General features: G+C 34.7%; 1 protein-coding gene across 14 annotated transcripts in view; it reads right to left on the reverse strand.

The window, feature by feature from the left end:
* Positions 1-16,761, reverse strand: part of LOC111510822 (uncharacterized) — a 326,252-nt gene that overhangs the window by 232,010 nt on the left and 77,481 nt on the right. The gene's annotated exons all lie outside the window — the stretch shown is intronic.

Raw genomic sequence — 16,761 nt, forward strand, 5'->3', positions numbered from 1 at the left:
ACTACCACAAAGACACTTAGCCAGAAATTTATTTGGTTTCCCATGGTTGTAAGGGGTGGAAAACGCAACCCCTAAAATTAATTTCCAATGTAACTTTTTGTCTTATTATTTGTTTACCATTTAAAAATTTATTTCCGATAGCCTGTTTCATTCTTAACAAAAAATGTCTCTCGGGTTTTTTGTCCAAAATAAACCAGTTCGTAGCAAAAAATTATTTTACGAACAACTACAGAGATACATCGTCATAAATACGAAAATATGAAACTAATCTATCTAGTAGGTTGCTATTAGCGATAGTGACAATTAAATTGGATTGCCATCGGATTTCGACTTGGTACACCACTGTGTGTTGAGAACCCATAGGCACAAGTCGAGACGACGGAAAACGGCCGGATGGTATGACACTTATTCCATGGAAAAATGGTAAATCTATTGTTTGGGACTTTACTTGTGTAGATACATTAGCAACTTGCCATCTTCCTGCTACTTCTGCGAAAGCCGGTGCTGCTGCTTCTTTAGGAGAAAGTTCCAAACTACGGAAATATCAGAATTTGGGAAATAATTATATTTTTCGCCCAATAGCTATTGGAACGTTTGGTAACCGATGAAACCCACGAATCAAGAGCCACATCTTTTCTCATTCAGAAAATTAGTATTGCCATGCAGCTTCGTTTTTCGGTACTCTCCCTGAATCCAAAAAACTAGATGAAATTTACTTGTTTCCTGAAAACCAATTTTATAAAGAAAGGAGAGGTAATAAGAAACCACTTTATGAAATTAAAATAAAAGCAAATGAAAAAAATACTTTATCTCAGCAAAATTCTCAAATGGGTTTCAAAGATATTTCGGATTGTTTAGTGATAAATTCTTCAGTCAAAACCTTTGGGTTAAATGGTTTAAAAAATATTGGTAACACCTGTTTCATGAACAGCGTAATTCAATGTTTATCAAATACGAGATGGTTATTGGAATATTTGAAAAAGGATGAATTCATGAAAGATATCAATACTAGTATTTCTAGTATGAAGGGTGCTTTAATAAAATCGTTTGCAGATGTCATCAAAGAGTTGTGGTCAGAAGATTCATTTGATAAAGTAGTAAATACAGCCTCCTTAAAAAATCAGATTCAAAGTTTTGCTCCTCGATTCATGGGTAATTCCCATCAAGACGCCCAGGAGTTTCTCCGTTATTTTTTAGAAGGATTACATGAAGAGGTTAATATAATTAATGAGAAACCTAAACCAATCTTAACGGATATTGACGAAAAATTGAGCGACAGCGGAAATGCACAAAAGTCATGGCTCACATATTTGAGGATGCATAACTCTAAGATTGTAGATAATTTCGTTGGCCAATTGAAATCCACGATGAAATGCACACACTGTGGATACTCTTCAGTAACATTTGATCCTTTCTGGATTTGTCTCTCTCCATACCACAAAGAACCGACCAATTGAGTTTGTGGCAATGCTTAGATTATTTTACAAGAGAAGAAACTTTGGATGGAATTGAAAAAACGACGTGTTCGAAATGCAAGGAAAGAAGAAAATGCATAAAGTCCCTATCAATTCACAAGTTTCCCTATATTTTAGTAATACATTTAAAAAGATTCTCTCCAACGGAAAGTAGAGGCAAATTGAATGATGTCATCGAATTTCCTCTAGAAGGATTGGATATGGACAATTTTGCAGGAGAAAATGTGGCTACTTGTTATAATCTATATGCACTTTTAAATCACAGTGGGACTACTAACAGAGGACATTATACAGCATACTGCAGACACCCGTATACTAGCGCGTGGCACAAATACAACGATTCACACGTGTCACCAATTTCACCAAAGTCGCTTGTGAGTGGAGAAGCATACGTCCTCTTTTATGTAAAGGATGGAGCAAAATCGCGCCTTTAAGATAACCGAGGGAAAGTTTCCTTGTGCAATTATTATTTATTTTTTGTTAATTTCTTACATAGTAGAACCAAGAGTATATTTTTTGGTTAGGAAATGGTTAATACATTTTTCACTATTTAACATGGAAAAACTGATATTTTGATTAGTGATTGTCCAACTATTTATTACAAAAAATTGTAGAAATACAAACTTGAAAGATTAAATTGGTATAACGCTGTCAGTTTGTGAATTTTCGAAATTGAATTAATACTAATTGTGTGTTGTTTTGTCCTCAATTTGTTACTTTAATAATTCACTTGTTATTAAAATGGCATACACAAATGAGGAAATGGCTGATATGCATTACGTTTACGGTCTGACGCAGGGGAATGGGTTAGAAGCTTCTAGAAGATATGCTGAAATGTATCCTCAACGGCAGCATCCTTCACATAGAATATTTGCTCGACTTCATCAACGATCACGAGAATATGGTTCATTCGACAAAAGAACGCAGGATTGTGGTCGCCGCCAAGAAGTACGAACACCACAGCTTGAGGAAGCAGTACTTAATTTGATTGAAGAACAACCTACTACCAGTACTAGAAAGATTGCTTTCCAGCTAATTGTTGATCATATGACGGGATTTCGAATTTTAAAGGAACAACTCTTATACCCTTATCATCTGCAACGAGTACAGGCACTGTTAACGCGAGACTTTCCAAACCGTCTTGAATTTTGCAATTGGATGCTGGAAATGATTAGAAGAAATTGTGCCTTTCTGAAGAAGATAGAATTCACAGATGAATGTAATTTTTCTCGTGACAAGATTATTAATTTTTATAATTATAAAACCCTCACGCTATTGTCGAAACTAACTATCAAGAACAGTTTTCTCTTAACGTGTGGCTCGGAGTTATTGGGGATGATTTAATTGGGCATCATTTTCTACCTCCTCGATTAAATGGTGAGGCATACGTTGTATTTTTAAGAGAAGTGCATCCAGAAAAGCATTAAGAGAAGTTCTGGAGGAAGTTCCTTTGGGCGTCAGAAGGGATATGTTTTTTATGCATGATGGGGCTCCCGCCCATTTTAGTCAAGTAGCACGTCAGCATTTAACCGAAATATATGCAAATCAGTGGATAGGTCGAGGAGGGCCACAGAACTGGCCCGCTCAATCCCCGGATCTCAATCCTCTCGATTCCTCTATTTGGGGCCATTTACAGCATTGGGTTTATCGTACTCCTGATCGCGATGTAGAGGACTTAAGAAACTGCATCATCGATGCGTGCAGGGTAATCAGAGAGACTCCAGGAATATTTGAGCAAATACGTGGCTCAATGTGCCGACGTCTAGACGCATGCGTAATGTCTGAAGGTAGACATATTGAACATTTACTATGATTTATACATGGTGTGTGTTTTGTTATTAATAAAATTAGTTTTCTTTATTACCCTTCAATCGTTCAATGCAGGTACTAACTACAAAATAACATGAATCCAGTTCGCATTTATGACGATGTATCTCTGTAGTTGTTCGTAAAATAATTTTTTGCTGCAAACTGGTTTATTTTGGGCAAAAAACACAGAAGAATTTTTTTGTTTAGAATGAAAGAGGCTATCGAAAATAAATTTGTAAATGGTAAACAAATAATAAGACAAAAAGTTACATTGGAAATAAATTTTATGGGTTGCGTTTTCCACCCCTTACAACCATGGGGTAAAACAAATAAATTACTGGCTAAGTGTCTTTTTGGTTGTACAAAACGTCAGGTTAATTTAAATATTGTAACTTTTTCAGTGCTTGTGAAAAAAATTGTTTTACAAATTTTATGTACCCCTTTAAGGGGCTGTATCTTAACAAGGGATGCTCCAATGAAGTTTCTTTATATGAAAGATCCTATCTTTTTTTCGATGAGGAATCATCTCCTTAAATGTTTTACACTTATTCAGTTACACCGTATACATAGTTCAATAAGTTGGTTCAACAAAGATGTGGTAAAGATTATTTCCCAATTTAAAATGTTGAAACTGGCAAAGATGACCACTTCAAGGCTCTAACTTTTTTGTCTATTCCATATTTTAGTATATTTTGTTTTAGCAGAGGTAATGGAATTTTGTTTACACTTTTCCACAAGAATTTTTATTATACTTTTTTTTGTTTTGCTTGCAGTTGGCAACAGAACTCAATTTTCATCAAATAATCATCTTCAGTGATGAGGCACATTTCTGGATGAATGAGTACGTGAACAAACAAAATTGTCGAATTTGGGACGATACCAATCCATATGAGATTCAAAAGTTTCCAAAGCATCCCGAAAAAGTCATTGTTTGATGTAGATTTTGGGCTGGCGGCGTCTTCGGTCCGTATACCTTTGAAAACGACGTTAGTTAGGCCATCACTGTCAACGGCGAGCACGATAGGTTGATGATTACCAACTTCTCTCGGCCTTAATTAAATGTTCTGCCACATTGGATATTCTGCACGAGCGATTTGAGGGCATGGTCATCTCACGTAGAGGTGATGTGAACTGGCCACCGAGATCGTGCGATTTGACCCCATTAGACTTTTTCTCGTGGGGTTTTCTCAAGTCGCAGGTGTCCGTTGGATGTATGCGGATATGCCACAAACCTCAAAGCCATAACATTACCCATGCCATCGGTCAAATTCAGCCTGATTTATGCGCCAGAGTCATGAAAAATTAGACGTTTCGGATGTGCTCCATTCAGAGAAGCCGTAGCGGACATTTAAACGATGTTATATTCTACACATAACGTTCTTTTGAACTAATAAATTGACAGTCTCAAGTTTAAGAATGAGAGAAAATAGGTTTAAAAAAATGCAATCCACCACGCGGGAATCTTTGAATTAGGCCAAGTATACGCTTTTCATATTTGTATGTTGTTTACACCGTTTTCTGTGATGAACGCAATCTAGATGTAGGTATGTAATTGAGATACAACCGGCGCCGGCGTAGCCAAATGCGATCAACCTGTCATTCAACTTTAATTCAAATACATGACGTACGAATTACATAAAATGTGTTGATATTACAACCCTCCTACGAGAGTAACCAGTAGTACAAAAAAGAAGTTGCATCATCAACAATTTTTATAATACTGAATGAATAAAATCAGGTGTCCATTCCTACTGATATCTTTGATTATGGTAAATTTTCTGAATCATGTTTACTTTCCTCGAAAACTTCATCCAAGATCAAAATTGTGAAAATATTTACATTCACAGGATGAAGTCAAAACTCATTGTTTTTGAACACCGATTTATTTATTTTTTTTCACTTACTGGAGTGGGTTCGAATATCAAGTATCAAGATTTTTAGGTACCTAGTGCTTCATTTATCCAAATAATGCAGTGTTAAAAAATAAATTCATCTGAAGATCATCAAACTACTGAAACAGGTATATTGAAGAGAGTTGTATTTTCAATATTAATTTTCAAAATTGAGGGTGACTCAAGACGAACGACATCCTGTATGAATGAATATATTCTGTAGCAAAGTTCAAACTGATTTTCAAGGTGTCTGCAAATGAAAAAAATAAAAATGTGTGCTTTGTGATCTTTTCCATGCCAGAGGTCGATTTTTCATTCCATTCAATGATATTCTAAAATATACAACCTTATCAACATTTAATCGAGTCTCTATCCCTCAAGCATTTACGAGATTCGCAAGCAGATAAAAACTAAGCCTGAAGGTACATAAATTTAAAACAAGCTGCAAATGCGTGTAATTGTTCAAAACATAGTTTAAAATAAGATTTTAAAATTCCGTATGATTGCGATGCCTGGAAAAAAATTTATTCGAGGTCGAAGGTCAAAAATCTCGAAAAAAATTGGTTTTTCGCGATTTTCAGGAAAACGGTGAGTTTTATCATAAAATGACCTTTGATAAAAATTGTGAACCATAAAATTCTCTACAAAAAATGTATTAATACTTTTTTTTCTGTGAGCCACCGTTTCTGAGATACGATGAGTCAAAAAGTTGTAAAAGTTGTAATCGTCATTATATGCATAAGTATGCCACGTATATACATCTCTGAAATTGTAACTTAAGTAAAAATAGTTTTCTATTGCTATACATAAGTATAAATATAAGAATATCAGGTAGAAGGAAATCCAGTCCCTTAATTTGTACGCTAGTTAGTGTAACCTTAAGCCAACATCTGTCTCCCTGTTCAATTGTGTGCGTGGCTGAACACAATAGTGGAGGATTCATTTGATACGAGGAAACATGCGATACATCACTCTTGACGCAGTTTACCTATACCCAGGATGAACATCAAGAAGTAGAAGAAGATCAAGAAGAAGAAAAAGAACAAGAAGAAGAACGACAAGAAGTATTTGAAGGTTATGACTCAGATGAATAAATGTTTACATTTTTTTTATTTCAATCGTATTTATAATATCCAACCTTTCCTAATATATTTTATTATGCAAGTTTTCAATTTGACAGAATCACAACAGACTTGTGGAATAGACCTACTGGGGAAACCACGTTAAAAAAACGCGCTAAGTACACTACCTCATAGGTGGCGTGGAAACGTGTGCATATAATGACGATTAAAACTTTTTGACTCGTCGTATCTCAGAAACGGTGGCTCTAAGAAAAAACGCATTGATACATTTTTTGTGGAGAATTTTATGGTCTACAATTTTTATCAGAGGTTATTTTATGATAAAACTTACCGTTTTCCTGAAAATCGCGAAAAACCAATTTTTTTCGAGATTTTTGACCTTTGACCTCGAATAATTTTTTTTCCAGGCATCGCAATCATTCGGAATTTTAAAATCTTATTTTTAACTATGTTTTGAACAATTACACCTGTTTTTTTAAATAATAATCAGGAATTTGAGTCCAGAGATATTAATACGATACGATATTGATACGATTTCATGAAATTTGTAACGTTCTTCATTAATGAGTATCTGTAACAGTTTACATATTTATGTAATATTCAGTGACGATATGCTTTTGTAATTTTTCAACAATTGAATGTTAGAAACACATATCTTCTCTGTGTGAAGAGAAACCCGACTTGAAAGGTTGAAAAAGTCATGATTTTTTGACCGCAATTTGGGTGATGAGTTGAACGGAGTTTCACAATAAGGCGCCTGTCTTAATAGCTCATCAGCTCCTTTTTGGATAGCATTACAAACGAAGCAATAATTTCATTCATAACATTACGATTTTTTGTCACCGGAAGAAACAAGTCTACTTATGTTACGTGAAGACATTCATACACTTATCTGATTTAATCCCAGCTACAGAAATCTTGTTTGGATTGAAAAAGGGTATATTTCTTAGGAGATGCAGAAGTAGAAGGCCAAAGAGCTTTTTTTCTCAAAAACTAATCTCCCGAACAGAAACATATTCCTTTCAATTTGAAAGACATACCCCTTTCAACGTAGCTATTAGAATTAACGATTGTGATATCTACCATAAACATCACAATAATACTGTTAAGAAAAAAGCTTTTGCATAAGAAACTTTTCATCATTGAACAAAAAATTTGAGAAACCTCAAAGAAAGGAAGAAAAAAAAATAACTACAACGAAAACTTTTAATAAAAATACGTAGATCGTACTTAACGAATGTTTGTAGTAAAAAAACTGAATATAAAAAAGTGACTTTCGAATGATTCAATGTATAAAGTAGCTGTTTCGAAAATACTTTTTCTTTCGTTTATTTAAAAGACCATGTGAAAGGAATTGTTTCGAAAGGGTTCTTTGTTCCAGTTCGTTCTGAAAGTTCTGTGTATGATCTTCATATTTTAATAAAGAGTTATTTCCTGTCTTTAGAAGCCTCTCATTTTTCATTTGAATGATGAAAAATTAGTAAGCCAAAAGCATTTTCCTAAAATAATACTCTTTCCTGAAAATGTTCCCTTTTCAATTTAATATTGTCAAAATCACAAATTATTTTTTGAATCGCTCAGTATATTTACATTTTATTTGATACGCATTCATCAATTTCAGAAGCCAATGAACTTGGTCTATTATCACCGACATACGCAAAGCTGTCACTTCCATCATTTCTTGAGATGATAGAGGATAGAGTGATAGTCATTGAATAGTTCTTAGCCATATTGAAAATTTTCTTATGATCACTATTATCAATTACTTCTGATTGATTTAAATAAATTTCCCCATCATGTTCATCTTGATGTTCAATCATTTTAGAAGAATAAGTAATTTTCTAACCCTAAAAGGGTTCGCAATGCAGTTCCCTGAGAGAACCGTAAGTTAACAAGTTTTATCGTTTTGTGTAACTATTCCACCTTAAACATAGAGTATTTCCTCTGTTATTCAACTACCTAATCTGATTGAACAATAAAAAATTTCAATATTTATACTTCCGGTAGCTGGTCGGGTTGACGTGGGTGGTTTGCTCCAATACTCAATCGACCGCTGTGTGAACCGGTGGTTCAAGACGCGAGGCCGGACGATCGATTTTCACTTCCAATCGTCCAACCCGTGTTAGGAATCACACGTTGAAAGATAACACCTTTTTAGTCCTCGAGTTGTCATTCGTAGCGGGGTTAACGGAAAAAAGATTTAACAGATTTTAAAGTGTTTACAAATATGAAAACAAGAAAAACACAATTTACAATATATTTTATTACGACCTTTACAATAATTGATAAAGTTTTGTTATGATAAATCTTATTGGCAAACTGATTATAAATATTAATATCCAGATTTCTGAATAGTCATTACCTACACCTGACAATCAATGTTGATATCAACTGAAATAATATTATGTGAAACCGACATAAGTTCACGAAACTTGTTGATTAAATCAGGTGAGAACTGTGAAGATAAAGAGGCGATAATTCAAATAATATAAGCAGTAGGGGCACATTTATTTTGCAGCTTATCAGTCGTTACCTTAAAACGAATGTCATCTTTAAGCAGCACTTATTTTTGTCGGGTATTTCGATACTCATGATTTTATTAGTTGAAAGGGCAGTTGGACTAAGTAGGTATAATTTCAAGAAATATTGAATAAATTGATGGATGTAGCCGTTACTACATGGTAGGAGATCATAATGAAAAGAGAAATGAAAATTTCTATGTTTTTTACCACTTTTATTTGTAACTATCGTTACTGCAGTTTCGTCCTATATGGACATTCCCAAACTTATACAATAAACTTTTTGTTTGTTTTGTTTATTGTTTAAGTTTGAGAATATCCATACAGGACGAATCTGCAGTAACGTTAGTCACAAATAAAAGTGGTAAAAAACATAGAAATTTTCATTTCTCTTTAAATATTGAATAGTTCTCAAACACTTTGAAGAATATGTATAGCAAGCGCCAAACGTGAAGGCGAGCGATCGCGAAGGTATAGACTCTCCCAATTGAAGTCCTATTGGATTACGATAAGCCCCTTGCCGGCCTGTTTCGTACCTAAATTAGTTTCAATTAGGGTAGCAAATGGAACATAACTTGTTTGTAATTTCTTTTCATATTTTATTTAGTATTATAGGTAGTAGTACAGTTCATTGAAATGTTATATATTGATACACTCTTGATGACTGGTTTTAGGTTAGGCGACGACATTTTTTCATAAACAACACAAATTATTCAGACAATCCTCAAACTCCAGCAGTATTGGAGAACGAGTAATGATACGCTTCTGTACAGAACATTTGTACATAGTAAAAATCAACCAGCAAGTCCACTCCCACTACTTTCATTCTCAAATTCACAAAGTTTTCGGTGACCTCGAAACGAAGTGCGGAGCCAACTTCGTTCATTTACCATAGGCGTGCACTCATATAAAAACGAAACTTGAGGTTATTATAAAATATTTTGTGGTAAATTACTACCAACTAAAAAAACTGAAAACAATAATAACAACAGCGAATAAAATAAATACAATATCAATTTCCCGACCGTTTATTATAACTAATTCGATGTCCGTATACCGTCGAATCCTTCTATACTACAGCACTGAACGCGTTGGATGAGAACCTCATCCTACGGTGATTTGTATGTCTCACAAGAGCTGTAGTGAGGGTTATATTGAAAATGAGTTTGTGCGCATGGGGGCGGGCTCGCCATCACGTTTGGCGCTTGCTGTAGTTTCCTTCGATTTCAAAACCATATGAGTATAAAAATATCAATGTATCGTACCTACATTATCTTTGTTCAGGTAGCAATAACTTCTCGACTGAAGGGTTATAAGGGTTATAAAAGTAGATTGAAAATATTGTCTTTGCCTATGTGTCAGCATAGGAATAGGTAATTAGATTTATATATCTAATCAAACTGATAATTAAACTCACAACTACGAATTAGGAAAGTTAGATATATGAAATTCAACTGTCAAATAAATTAACAGAAAAGTATGAATCAGGGCTCTCGGTGGAAAATTTTCGTTTCTTAATAGATAATGGTCGCTTTTGTGAAAAATAGAAAAGAATAAGAGAAGAAATCAGCTAATTAGCTGATCTCAAATTCGGTTATTTACTTGATGATATTATATTTATAACCACCTACTTAGTTATATATGTTTTGCTCTTAATCCTTCGTTGCAAAACACACTACATTCGATTGATAGTTTTTCAATGTACCACACTTGCATTTTTCTGTTGAACACTTTGAAAAGTGAATATTACTGGAGTATTATCCCGATACCAAACCGTTATTTTTTCAACACCTCGACATGTTTTTCAATCACCAAGTGATCATCTTCAAGAGGAAGTTTAATATTCCTTTCTATTGAAAATGATCACTTGGTGATTGAAATACGTGTCGAGGTGTTAAAACTAACGATTTGGTGTTGGGATAGATCTCCAGTAATATTCAATACTACACCAAAGGTTCCAAACAGTGCATCACTTTAAAAACACTTTAAAAAGTGTTGAGATGTTACGAATAAAGACTCGCTTGAAATGAATCTGGCTCAACTCTACGATTGCATTATTTTCATGATGATTAGGTATTTTATGAGAATTTTGAAAGTGTGATTTCAAGATTTGAATTAGTATCATGATAAATCAACTATTCTCTGATTAGCAGCACTGGTCCAAAGACTAAATTCACATAGTGTATTTGTCGGGACGTACACTATTTACTAAGTTTTAACTGATAAGTAATTTTTATTTTACTTTCAACCTAATCTAGCGGATGATAAATAAATAACCACTGAAAATATAATTTATTATAACATAGACAACTACAGAAGCTTAACATATTTTAATTTTCAATTTTTTGTATAACTTCGAAACATATCGACTTTATTTTGGAGATTTTTGACTTCATATGTGGAAATTATGAGTAAAAAAGTTGAAATTTCGGATTTCTAAGTCATTTACAGATTTTGACTATGACAAAGAGTACAATGTAATTTGATCACGCGTTATTAGAACTGGCAGTAAATGTGCATGCGCAATTAACAGCACAATATTATGCCTTCAGGTATCGGTATTTATATATCATTGTATCTATTGAACGAAATCAAGTTGTTTTGAAAAATATCGTACATCCTGGAAAATATTGTGCCGTATAAGGTCATTATTGTACAATATCCCGTCAGTCAGTATCAATAAGTAGTGAACGAATTGTGAAACGAATAAAAAATTGCATCAAATTCATTTTGGAATTTATTTTTGCAAATATTAAAATCGCGAGGGCAATATGACGTGCTGAAGAATTTTCCGTTGTCATTAAGCATGATGTAAAACTGGAAACTGATGCAGAACAAATGGTACGTCTGTGATCGATACTGCACAAAATATTGCACACTCAGTAGTATAGTTTCCACACGATTCAATTCATTGTACACTCTCAGATATTGTGCAATAATATTCAACAGGTACAGCAAAATAATAATATGGAATTCAGGAACAATCAAGCTGAACAAATTAGAAAACAGACCATCGGAGAATTGAAAATAAACTGCTTTTCAATTCCAATGACCTTAGATCTTTCCACCCTCAACAGCGAAGGAAAACCACAAATCTATTTCCTATAACATTCTGCATTCCATTCAAAAATTAATCTCAAGAACAAAACAACACCCAATATTTCTGCAGAATAATCCGCAATAACTGAAAATAGATTTTGATATCGTCTAATATAATAATTAATTCCGAACCAGCTGATCTAATAAATAACCTCCTTATTTTGGAAAGACTTCTCGATCAGTCCCTATCAAAATGGCAAAAAAATATATACGAGAAATAAAAAACACCGTAAAAAGAATCTCCCAAATAACTAAAAATCAACTGCCTTACTACCAATAAACAAAACAAAAATTCCATATATTTGTTCTGATTCAGATAAATGAACATCAAGCACCAAAGTCGGGTGACTGTAACCGAGTAGAATTCAGTACTCAGAAAACTAAACAATATTTTGTCAGAACACACAATTCCACAATGAGATACAGTATTCGAAAAAAATTAAGAAAGAATACTGTTATCTTCATGTGATTGGAGCACCTTTTCCAGTGGCGTGGGGAAGGAGGGGGGGTTCGGGGTCCGCCCCCCGAAATTTTAAGACATATTAAAAAATAAATTTAGCATAGAGTAGGTGGAAGAAAGAAAAGTTATCATTACTCTTGTCTACAAACATTCTATGAGTAATGAACGATTAAATGGGCTTGCTCTACTGTCAATTCATTATCCAGCTATAATCAACAGTGACGAAGTAATCGATGAAATGGTCAGAAGTGGAAATAGGATATTAGTGCTGTAACTTAGAGCATTATTTTGTTAAATTCATTTATGTAATGTTAAACGTTATAAATATATTTTACCTATTGTTCACCATATCTACACTGTGGTTTCTCCAGCCTTACTATTTTTTTAAGCTCTGGACAAACTACAACACTATATTTATGTGTATTTGGATGAAACACAATTACTTTCCTTCAACATAAAATAAATAAAAATATTGAAAAATCATTAATTCAAAAAAGATTTCTTTAGTACCATGTTTTTCCAACATTTTCCCGAGGGGTACCCCAGACCCCCTTGGTTTTGGACCCCCCTCCCAACGAAATTCCTAGCTACGCTACCGACCTTTTCATTTGCAATGACTCAAAATCAATCTGGAAATTATTACGAAATACCTATATACGAGCAGTTTTGGTCAGGAATCTCGTTCAACAGTTTTTGATTCGAGAATCGAGGGATTGAAAAAAATTTAAAGGGTTGTAAGTATATGTACGAACTGTCATAGTTTTCTGACAGTCTTGGGATATTTATAACCTCTCATTGTCAATTACTTCACATACTCTGGAGACGGACTCGTTAATTGCCGCATTAACAGCTGAAGTATTCGGATCAACTGTTAAAATATCACCGGTTTTAACCTCCTTTTCCGGTTTGGGGCCTTTACATCTCACATGGTGTTTATTCAGTTCCGTTCTTGTCGCGAAATATTTCATGCATATGTCACACTGATGAGGACGAACTTTAACGTGCACCCTTTTAATGTGAATCCTCAATGAGGCAGGCTGAATGAATTGCTTGTGACAGAGTTCGCACTTGAAAGACGGACCGATATGGGTTAGTTTGTGACTTTTCAAAGACAGAGGGGTGGTAAAAGCCTTGTCGCACTGGTCACATTCGTACGGGGTTTCCTCGCTATGACGCCGTATCATGTGGTCCCGCATACTAGACATCGAGGACAGAATCTTGCCGCAAACCGTACAGACAAATTTGGAACCATCATCGGTGTGCTTTCTCATATGCTTCCTGTAGCTGATCCCTCCGACGAAGGACTTCTTGCACTCGTAACAAAAGAGTTCCCGATAGTCTACCTCGTGTTTGTCGCTGATATGTCTACGTAAAGTTGCGTATGTGGAAAATTCTAAATGACAGATTTCGCAAGTTGGAGGGGCACCTGCGTGCTTCTCCTTTATATGTCTAACGAGCATGTATTTGTGATAGAATTTTTGGTCGCAGTTGTAGCAATTGTATCTGGTTTCTTTGTTGTGGGCCTCGGCTATATGCCTTGCAAGTGTGCCTTTGTCTCCAAGCAACTTTGCGCAGAATTCGCATCTGAATTCCTCTAGTTCAATAGCGATTTGACGCTTCGTGGACGTCTCGTGACTTCGAAAGTGAGTTTTCAGTTGGTGCCAGCTGGAACATTCCTTGCTGCAGTGTTCACAGCGATACACTTTGTTGAAATCACTTTCGCATTTGATTATTTGCCTAAAATAACAAATAAATTAGTTACTTATCATGTGATGTTGATAGAAAAATCGTGTGTGGTTGTGTGCACGTCTTTGGTGTTTGATTCGCAACTCAGACACACTAAAGAAGTTTAATTCATCAATTAATTCCTTACCTTCATTATTGTTTCTCATTTCATCAATTCTTCTCTATGCTTAGTAATCTAAGACATTTCATACTCCCAACAATGACATCAAAACTTATAATGTTACATATCTATTAATGATAGAGTGAGAAAGTCTTTAAAAAAACATTTGGAGAACATGTATAGTAAAAATCATAACCAATGAATGATTCAAGTGTGGTATTTTCACAAATTGGCGTCAGGAAACCGCAGATTTTTTAATAAAAATGTATATGAAACGTGCAGAAAAACGAACCAAACCCTCAATTTCTTCAATGTGACATGAGAAATACTAACATGGAATACAGGGTGTCCCTGGACTTCCTCTTTTCCTCTCGGGAATGTATAGATGGGGTCAAAATATCACCAGTACTTCATATAACTTTTTTTCCTAAAAGTCTTCGTAACCAAGTTACGGGCCCTCGAAGTTACAAAATGAAAAATGTTTTTCTTTGATAACTTTTCAAGTGAATATTCAAAATCATCCAAATTTTGGTAATTGACTAAACAAATGAATTCCGTCGATGAGCTTTTATGCAGGAGTCAGTTGTTTTGCTACAAAGTCAGGAACGGACTACCCCCGATGGTCCACACCCCAAAACTTTGAAATGACAGATATTTTTCAATATTTTTCAACAAAATAAGGTTACTTGGACAATTTTATGAATAAAAGTACTCGTGTGGAAAGTCGATCGGAGCAACGAGTCTTGATAAAAATGTAGTTCTACTCGACGACATCAAACCCGCTCGTCCACCATTATTTGAAATGAATAATTATCAAAGCAGAAATAATAATGATAACGTTAATTCAACAACATTTATAACAGGAATAATACAAAGTATGCTAAAATGAAGTCGTAAACAAAAAGTACAGTACCTATATGGAAGTGTTTAAGTCACAATTGTGATAGCAGATATTTTTTCAAAAGAAATATCAAGTTCTGTAGATTCGTGGTGTTTTCAAACTAACAAGCTACTCTACTATGAAATATCGAATCCATTCCATATTTTGTATGTACATAATACGTGTGGAATAATCACGTTTCGTGTTGATCAGTTATCTGAATCTCATGAAACTCAACATTCGAATGTTTCAAATTCTTCTTCACAGCTAAACTGTTGAGGAGTTTCACTGATAATTATAATTTTATGGGAGAAATTCTTTAACACGAATCTAAATTTAGCTGAAAAAACGCACATCGGAAAAAATATTTACTATACTAATAAAAAGCAAACGAATGAACTACAAAAACGGCTGCACATGATCAGGTGAAAAATATCCAGGGAATAATTATGTTCCATTTCTTTCACAGATGTTGACAAAAAAACCTTTTAGAGAGTTTTGATAAAAAATGAGAAACTGGAATGCGATTTTGTTTTGTTGAGTGGTGCGTTGTCATATGACTATCATTGTATTGTCAATATTCTATAGGATATTTTGAATTTTTTTGATATGGCCGAACAGTTTATATTCAATGAATATGCAGATATGCATGTATTTAATGGACGAGCATTTTGTAATGCTGCAGAAGCTCGTCGTCTGTATTCCGAGCATTTTTCCAATCGAACGGTACCGTCAAGAGAAACATTCGAGCGTGTCGATCGCAGCTTGAGGGAGACAGGTATGTAATAATTGATAATTAATTTGAGCACGTTGTTTTATTTCGATATTATTGTAGGTACAGTTTTGCCAAAACGAGGTGGTGAGGGCGCTCCTAGGACTGTACGTACCGTTGTATTGGAGGAAAATATTTTGGAAGCCGTCGCTGATGATCCTTCAATGAGCATCAGAAATCTATCAGAACAGTTCCATACATCCAAGTCCACTATTCATAGAATAATTAGGGAACAACTGCTCCACCCATTTCACATCCAGAAGGTACATGCCATGACACCTCAAGATTTTCCAGCACGACTGGAATATGCCAATTGGTTCATGGATAGGCAAAGAGAGGATATGACTTTTATTAATCGAGTTTTATTTACTGATGAAGCAGGTTTCAGTAGAGATGGAGTTATCAACTCTCATAATCTCCATATATGGGCCGAAGAAAATCCCCATGGGATATTGCAAACCAAACACCAACGGAAATTCAACGTGAATGTTTGGGCTGGTATCATAGGAAACCATCTTATAGGACCATTCGTTCTACAGGACCGATTGAATGGAGAACGTTATTTGGAGTTCATTCAGAACGATTTGAATGGACTTTTGGAACATGTTCCATTGCAAACCCGAAGAGATATGTGGTTTATGCATGATGGCGCTCCTCCTCATTTTAGTTTGATTGTGCGTGACCATCTGAACCATATTTTCCACAATAGATGGATTGGTAGAGGTGGGCCATATTCATGGCCATCGCGGTCTCCAGATTTAAATCCATTGGATTTCTTTCTGTGGGGGCATCTAAAAAGCCTTGTTTACGCTACACCTATTCACACAAGAGATGCATTGTTGAATAGAATAACATTACATTGTGAAGCCATACGAAACGACCCTGGAATGCTATTTCAAGTACAGAGAGGGTGTCTTCGCAGACTAA

The sequence above is a fragment of the Leptinotarsa decemlineata genome, unplaced genomic scaffold, assembly GCF_025532065.1.
Source record: "Leptinotarsa decemlineata unplaced genomic scaffold, Ldec_3_MD MMD2_tig00000035_RagTag_RagTag, whole genome shotgun sequence".
In the NCBI taxonomy this organism is placed as follows: domain Eukaryota; kingdom Metazoa; phylum Arthropoda; class Insecta; order Coleoptera; family Chrysomelidae; genus Leptinotarsa; species Leptinotarsa decemlineata.